The 6,681-nt window shown below is 42.3% G+C and overlaps 1 non-coding gene across 1 annotated transcript; it reads right to left on the reverse strand.

The window, feature by feature from the left end:
- Positions 1 to 446: 446 nt before the first annotated feature.
- LOC140818892 (small nucleolar RNA R71) lies at positions 447 to 552 on the reverse strand. Its single transcript, XR_012115123.1, has one exon. It is a non-coding gene; the product is annotated as a small nucleolar RNA R71 (small nucleolar RNA).
- Between the last annotated feature and the right edge of the window lie 6,129 nt (positions 553 to 6,681).

Raw genomic sequence — 6,681 nt, forward strand, 5'->3', positions numbered from 1 at the left:
TGAAAGAACTGATGGAGAGGCACGAGAACGATCTGAGGGGGAACATCGTGAAGAAAGACATGTTGAGACGTCGCGCCGCATACCAATGCTGGAGTATGCCCAACCCTCTTTGGATGGAGCACGCCCCAGCATTGTGAGGCCTATTGTGCGGGCAAACCAATTCGAAATCAAACAAGCTATAATTCAGATGATTCAGAACATAGTCGATTTTGTAGGATCTGCAGTAGATGACCCAAACACGCACATCGCATATTTTCTCGAAATTTGCGATACTTTTAAATTTAACGGAGTTTCTGATGATGTTGTTAGACTGCTTTTATTTCCTTTCTCCTTACGTGATAAAGCTAAAGCATGGTTAAATTATTTGCCTGTAGGTTCGATCACCACATGGGAGGATATGGCGAAGGTATTTCTCATCAAATACTTTCATCCGTCTAAGACCATGAAGTTGCGGGCAGACATAACCACTTTTGCTCAGTTTGACCAGGAGTCTTTATATGAGGCATGTGAGCGCTTTAAAGATCTATTGCAAAGATCCCCTCATCACGAACTGCCACTTGGGTTAGTCGTTCAAACCTTTAATTATGGCTTTCTTACTCCTAATCGTACTATGATAGATGCTGTTGCATGTGGAAACCTATTGAGGAAGACTGCTAAAGAGGGATATGAGCTGTTGGAGGAGACGGTTGCTAGCAGCTACCATCCTCAATCTGAAAGAAACAAACAGCGGAGAAGTGCAGGAGTCCACCAGGTAACTGACCTTTCTGCTATCACTGCACAACTTGATGTTTTGAACAGGAAACTAGATGGCTTGAACATCTGTGGCACAGCTATTCGTCTTCAAGAGATATTTTGTGAAAAGTGTGGAGGTGAACATTTTGTGAAGGACTGTCAAGATTCCAATCCATTCTATGTGCAAAATGAGACACCGGTGAATCAAGTGGGAGTCCACAACCGTCCGAGGAATGATCCATATTCGAACACATATAACCCTGGATGGAGGCAACGTCACAACTTCTCATGGGGTGGTCAAAACAGTGAGAATAGACCGCAAGGTTGACAACCATATGGGAAACAACCGATATACAGGTCTCACCCTCTTAGAGAAGAGAAAATCAATTTGGAGCAGATGATGTCTAAGTTCATCTCATCTACCGAGACTAGACTACAGAATCAGAATGCATCGATAAAGGGGCTAGAAAATAAGATTGGGAAATTAGCAAAGATGATAGCAAATAGAGAGCCGGGCACCTTGCCAAGTAACACTGAAACCAATCCAAAAGAGCAAGAGAAGGCCATTGAGTTGAAGAAAGGAAAAATTTTAGAGTCAAGAGAAAAAGAGAAAGAAAAAAATCAAGTGCCGGATGAACTGACTGAGACATCTAAAGGTAAGTCTTCTAACTCTACACCAGCACCCACTACACAATCTAAAATTGTTATACCCCCCCCCCCCCCCCCCCCCTTTTTCCTGCAGAAATGAAAAAAGCAAAGCTTGATGCACAATTCGGTAAGTTTCTTGAGGTATTTAAAAAATTGCATATAAATATTCCTTTTGCCGATGCTTTGATGCAAATGCCTAGTTATGCTAAATTTTTGAAAGATATATTAGTTAATAAGAAGAAGTTGGAGGATCACATGACATTAAACTTAACTGAAAATTTCTCTGCTTTGGTGCAAAATAAAATCCCTCCGAAGCTAAAAGATCCAGGGAGTTTTTCTATTCCTTGCGGGATTGGGGATGTTGTTTTTCACAAAGCTTTGTGTGATCTTGGTGCAAGTATTAATCTTATGCCCTGATTTGTATTTAGAAAGCTCGGATTAGGAGAATCTAAACCAACAAGGATGTCCTTGCAACTAGCAGACAGATCTGTCAAATACCCGCAAGGGGTCATAGAGGACATCTTGGTAAAGATGGAAAAATTCATATTTCCTGCAGATTTTGGGGTACTTGATATGGAGGAGGATGTGGAGATGCCCTTGATTTTGGGGAGACCATTCCTTGAGACCGGCAGGCCCTGATTGATGTTCAAGAAGGGAAGTTGAGATTGAGAGTGGGCGAGGAAGAGATTACTTTTGATGTTTTTAATGCACTTAAGCACACACTGCATTCTGATAGTTGTTATAGAATTGATGCTTTTGATGCTTTTGTGTCTAACTATGTGCAGGATGCTCTTAGGGACCTGTTGGAAGCAACTCTCACTACTGAATTTAGAGAAGATGCATTGGATGCAGAGAAAGCCGAAATAGTGGCATACCTCAATGTCAACCAACCATGGAAGAGGCCAATAAGGATGAGATTAGAGGACGTGGGATATCGAAGAGACTTGACCCCACAGAAGTCAAGCCTGGAGGAGCCACCAACACTCGAACTAAAACCATTGCCCCCACACCTAAAGTACGTATACCTAGATGAGAATAACACTTTACCTGTCATTATTTCTGCTGCTTTGACAGATTTGATGGAGGACAAACTGTTGGAAGTTTTGAAAGCACACAAGAGTGATTTTGCGTCGAAGGTGGAGGATATCAAAGGAATCAATCCATCAGTCTGCATGCACAAAATCTTGATGGAAGATAAGTACTCACCTCTTGTGAAACATCAGAGAAGATTAAACCCAAAGATGCAAGAGGTAGTAAAAGCAGAAACTATCAAACTCCTTGATGCAGTTATTATCTATCCTATATCTGATAGTGCATGGGTAAGTCATGTTCAGTGTGTGCCGAAAAAAGGTGGGATGACTATGATAACAAATGAAAAAAATGAATTAATACCCACTAGGACAATTACGGGATGGCATGTGTGCATTGATTATAGGAAATGAAATGATGCTACCCGTAAAGATCACCTTCCACTGCCCTTCATTGATCAAATGCTTGAGAGGTTAGCGGGTCATGAGTTCTATTGTTTTTTAGATGGGTATTCAGGGTATAACCAAATTATGATTGCGCCGGAGGACCAAGTGAAAACCACTTTCACTTGTCCTTATGGCACTTTTGCTTTTAGACGGAAGCCCTTTGGTTTGTGCAATGCCCCTGCTACATTTCAGCGCTGCATGACTGCTATATTCCATGATATGATGGAAACTTTTCTTGACATTTTTATGGATGACTTCTCGATTTTTGGCTCTTATTTTGATGACTGTTTGCAGAACTTGAAGGTGGTATTGATGAGATGTGAGGAGACGAATTTGGTACTGAATTGGGAGAAGTGTCATTTTATGGTACAAGAAGGCATATTTTTGGGGCACAAGATATCAGGGCATGGAGAAGAGGTGAATAAGGCAAAGGTCGAAGTTATCAAGAACTTACCACTTCCGGCATCCATAAAGTGAGTTAGAAGTTTTCTAGGCCACGTCGATTTTTATCGGTGGTTTATCAAAGATTTTTCTAAAATTGCAAAACCTCTATCTTCCTCACTTATGAAAGATGTGCCCTTTGACTTTAATTCTCACTGTTTACAGGCATACGAGGATTTGAAGGAGCGCGGGGTGACGGCTCCTGTCTTGGTGGCACCAGATTAGGATCTACCGTTCGAGGTCATGTGCGATGCAAGTGATACTGTGGTGGGAGCTGTGCTTGGCCAGCGGCAAAACAAGGTATTTCACACAATTTACTACGCAAGTAAGACCATAGATGAGGATCAATTGAATTATGCGACAACTGAAAAGGAATTACTTGCAGTAGTATTTGCTCTTGACAAATTTCACTCATATCTTGTTTTGTCCAAAGTCATTGTTTACACCGACCACTCTACACTTATGTATTTACTTGCCAAGAAAGATGCAAAGCCACGCATACTTCGGTGGATTTTATTATTACAAGAATTTGATTTAGAAATAAAGGATAAGAAAGGTGTCGAGAATGTGGTAGCGGATCACTTGTCTAGGTTGGAGCTGATTAGTAATGACTGTGTAGATCAAGCAATAAATGATTGGTTTCCTGACGAGCAGCTATTTGAGGTGAGACACTGCCTTTGGTATGCAAACTTCGCTAACTTTCTTGTCACAGGCACACCACCACAACATCTATCGTTTCAGCAACGAAAGAAATTATTTTCTGACGTGAAATACTATTTTTGTGAGGAATTGTTTAAGATTTGTGCAGATTCCATGATAAGAAGGTGTGTTGCAGAGGAGGAGTTTGGTCAATTCCTTAACCATTGCCATGACCGTGAGGTAGGTGGCCATTTTGGACCAACCAAGACGGCATCCAAGGTACTTGAATGTGGCTTTAATTGGCCAAACCTCTTTAAGGATGCTCGTTCTTATGTGCTTACCTGTGATAAATTCCAGCGGACAGGTAACATCTCTAACCGTCATGAAATGCCTTTGAATAATATTATTGAGTGTGAGGTTTTTGATGTGTGGGGAATAGACTTCATGGGACCGTTTCCCAGCTCTTTCACAAAAAAATATATTTTGGTGGCGGTCGACCATGTGTCTAAGTGGGTAGAGGCAGAAGCATATGCCACTAATGATGCTCAAGTGGTCCTGAAATTTTTAAAGAAAAATATTTTTAACAGGTTTGGGACACCACGAGCAATCATTAGTGATGGTGGCACCCATTTTTGAAACAAACTCTTTGAAAAACTTTTGAGTAAATATGGTGTTGCACATAAGATATCTAGTCCCTATCACCCCCAGACGATTGGTCAAGTGGAAGTGTCTAACCGGGAGATCAAGCGGATTCTGGAAAAAGTGGTAGGTGTTAGTAAGAAAGACTGGTCAGTGAGGTTAGACGATTCTCTTTGGGCATATAGGACTGCTTTTAAAACACCTATAGGCACTACAACATATAGGTTACTGTTTGGTAAAGCATGTCATCTACCTATAGAGTTAGAGCATCGTGCATATTGGGCTACAAAAGCATTAAACTTTAACTTTACTGATGCAGGTGAACGACGTCTCCTTCAACTGGATCAGTTGGAGGAATTTTGGAATCTGGCATATGATCTTGCACTGTCATAGAAAGAAAAGACAAAGAAAGCTCATGATAGACGGATCATCGAAAGATAATTCAAATAAGGTGACAATATCTTGCTTTACAATCCCGGTTGCGACTATTTTCCAGAAAATTCAAGTCGCGGTGATCTGGTCCATTCGTGATTTTTAAAGTTTACCCATCGGGAGCTGTAGAATTGCATGACAGAAAGGACGGGACATTTACGGTCTATGCCCAGCGACTGAAGCACCACATGGGTGGCACAGTTGAGCCACAACTTGGAATCACCTGGTTCCAAGACAATCCGAATTAAAACTGACCGACAGTCCAGCTCTCGACTATAAATTGAGAACTATCTCTCTCCCCTTTAACTTGCATTTAATTCGATTTTTGGTTTATGTTCTTTTTGTTTAGATTTATTTAAAAAAAAAGAGAAGGAGGGTAAAAGCCGTGAAGCTTCCGCCCGGGCGGACATTTACATCCGCTCGGGCGCATCCTTTTTCAACCAAATTTTTTAAAAAAATGCCGTGAGTTTTCCGCCCAGGCAGATTTTTATGTCTGCCCGGGCGCGTTCCTTTTCAAAATTTTTTTTTTCAAAAAGCCGTGAGCTTTCCACCCGGGCGCGCCCCTTTAGAAAAAATTTTAAGGCCGAGAGTTATCCGCCCGGGCGAAAATTTATGTCTGCCCGGGTGGATTGCGCAGATTTAAAAATCTGCACACTTCTATTCTTCTCCCCATTCGAACCCTACTCCTCCTCCTTCTCAATTTCCGCCGCCTCTTCCCCAAATCTTCTCTCAATCTCACTCAATTCACCTCTTTTGTGCAAATTTCAGGTTCAAGCTTGTCTCTACACCTGCACCAAACATCGAGAAGTGATTTTTCCGGTCAAAAATTTAACTTTCCGGCCACCTCTACAAATTCCGGCCACCTCTGAAATTTTCGGCCGCCGTCTCCGAGTTCCAGTGACCATTCTCTCGGCGACACACCCTCCTACTCCGGGCTTATTGTCTTTAGAAATCATCGTCAAAGATGGCACCAAAAAAGGCTCGGGTAAGTCACACCGCCTCTTCGTCTTCATCACGTGATTCTCAGTTATTTGTTAATGATACCGCTAGGGAACGCTACGAAAATGAAAAAATACATAGAGCTCCGCTTCGCGAACATGGTTTCCATCTTGAGCAATACATATTTATTATAAATCAAAATTTAGAATAGAAGTTGGCGAAAATTTGGTCACCAACCGCAAGCCGCGGTGGTACCAGTGGTGAGGGAATTCTATGCCTGCAGCTGAGAGGAGCGATTGTAAGGCATTTGTGAGATGAAAGTTGGTCGACTTTAGTTCAGCGGAGATTAATAGGGTGCTTGAGACACCGGCGGTGGATGACTCGATGTATGTGGCATGGGCAGCGGAACCCAACTTGGACTTAATGATGCAGAGAATCTGCTATTCGGGGTCTCCGTAGAAGACACCTGGCTCGCGCACTTGTTTTGCAGAGAAATATTTGCTTCTCCCGGCTGCTATGTGGTATGCATTTGTGGCCACACGTTTGATGCCAGTCGGGCACACTAGTTAAGTCCAAAGGGAAAGGGTCTGCTGCTTCATGCATTGATCACTCACATGCCACTCAATGTGGGCAGGATAATCCATTCGCAGGTCCAGCTGAGCATTCATAATCCGAATGTAGCATTGTTCTTCCCCCACATTATCACAGAGCTATGTGCGGGCGCTGGGGTCATTTT

Source organism: Primulina eburnea, chromosome 17, assembly GCF_022965805.1.
Source record: "Primulina eburnea isolate SZY01 chromosome 17, ASM2296580v1, whole genome shotgun sequence".
NCBI lineage: Eukaryota > Viridiplantae > Streptophyta > Magnoliopsida > Lamiales > Gesneriaceae > Primulina > Primulina eburnea.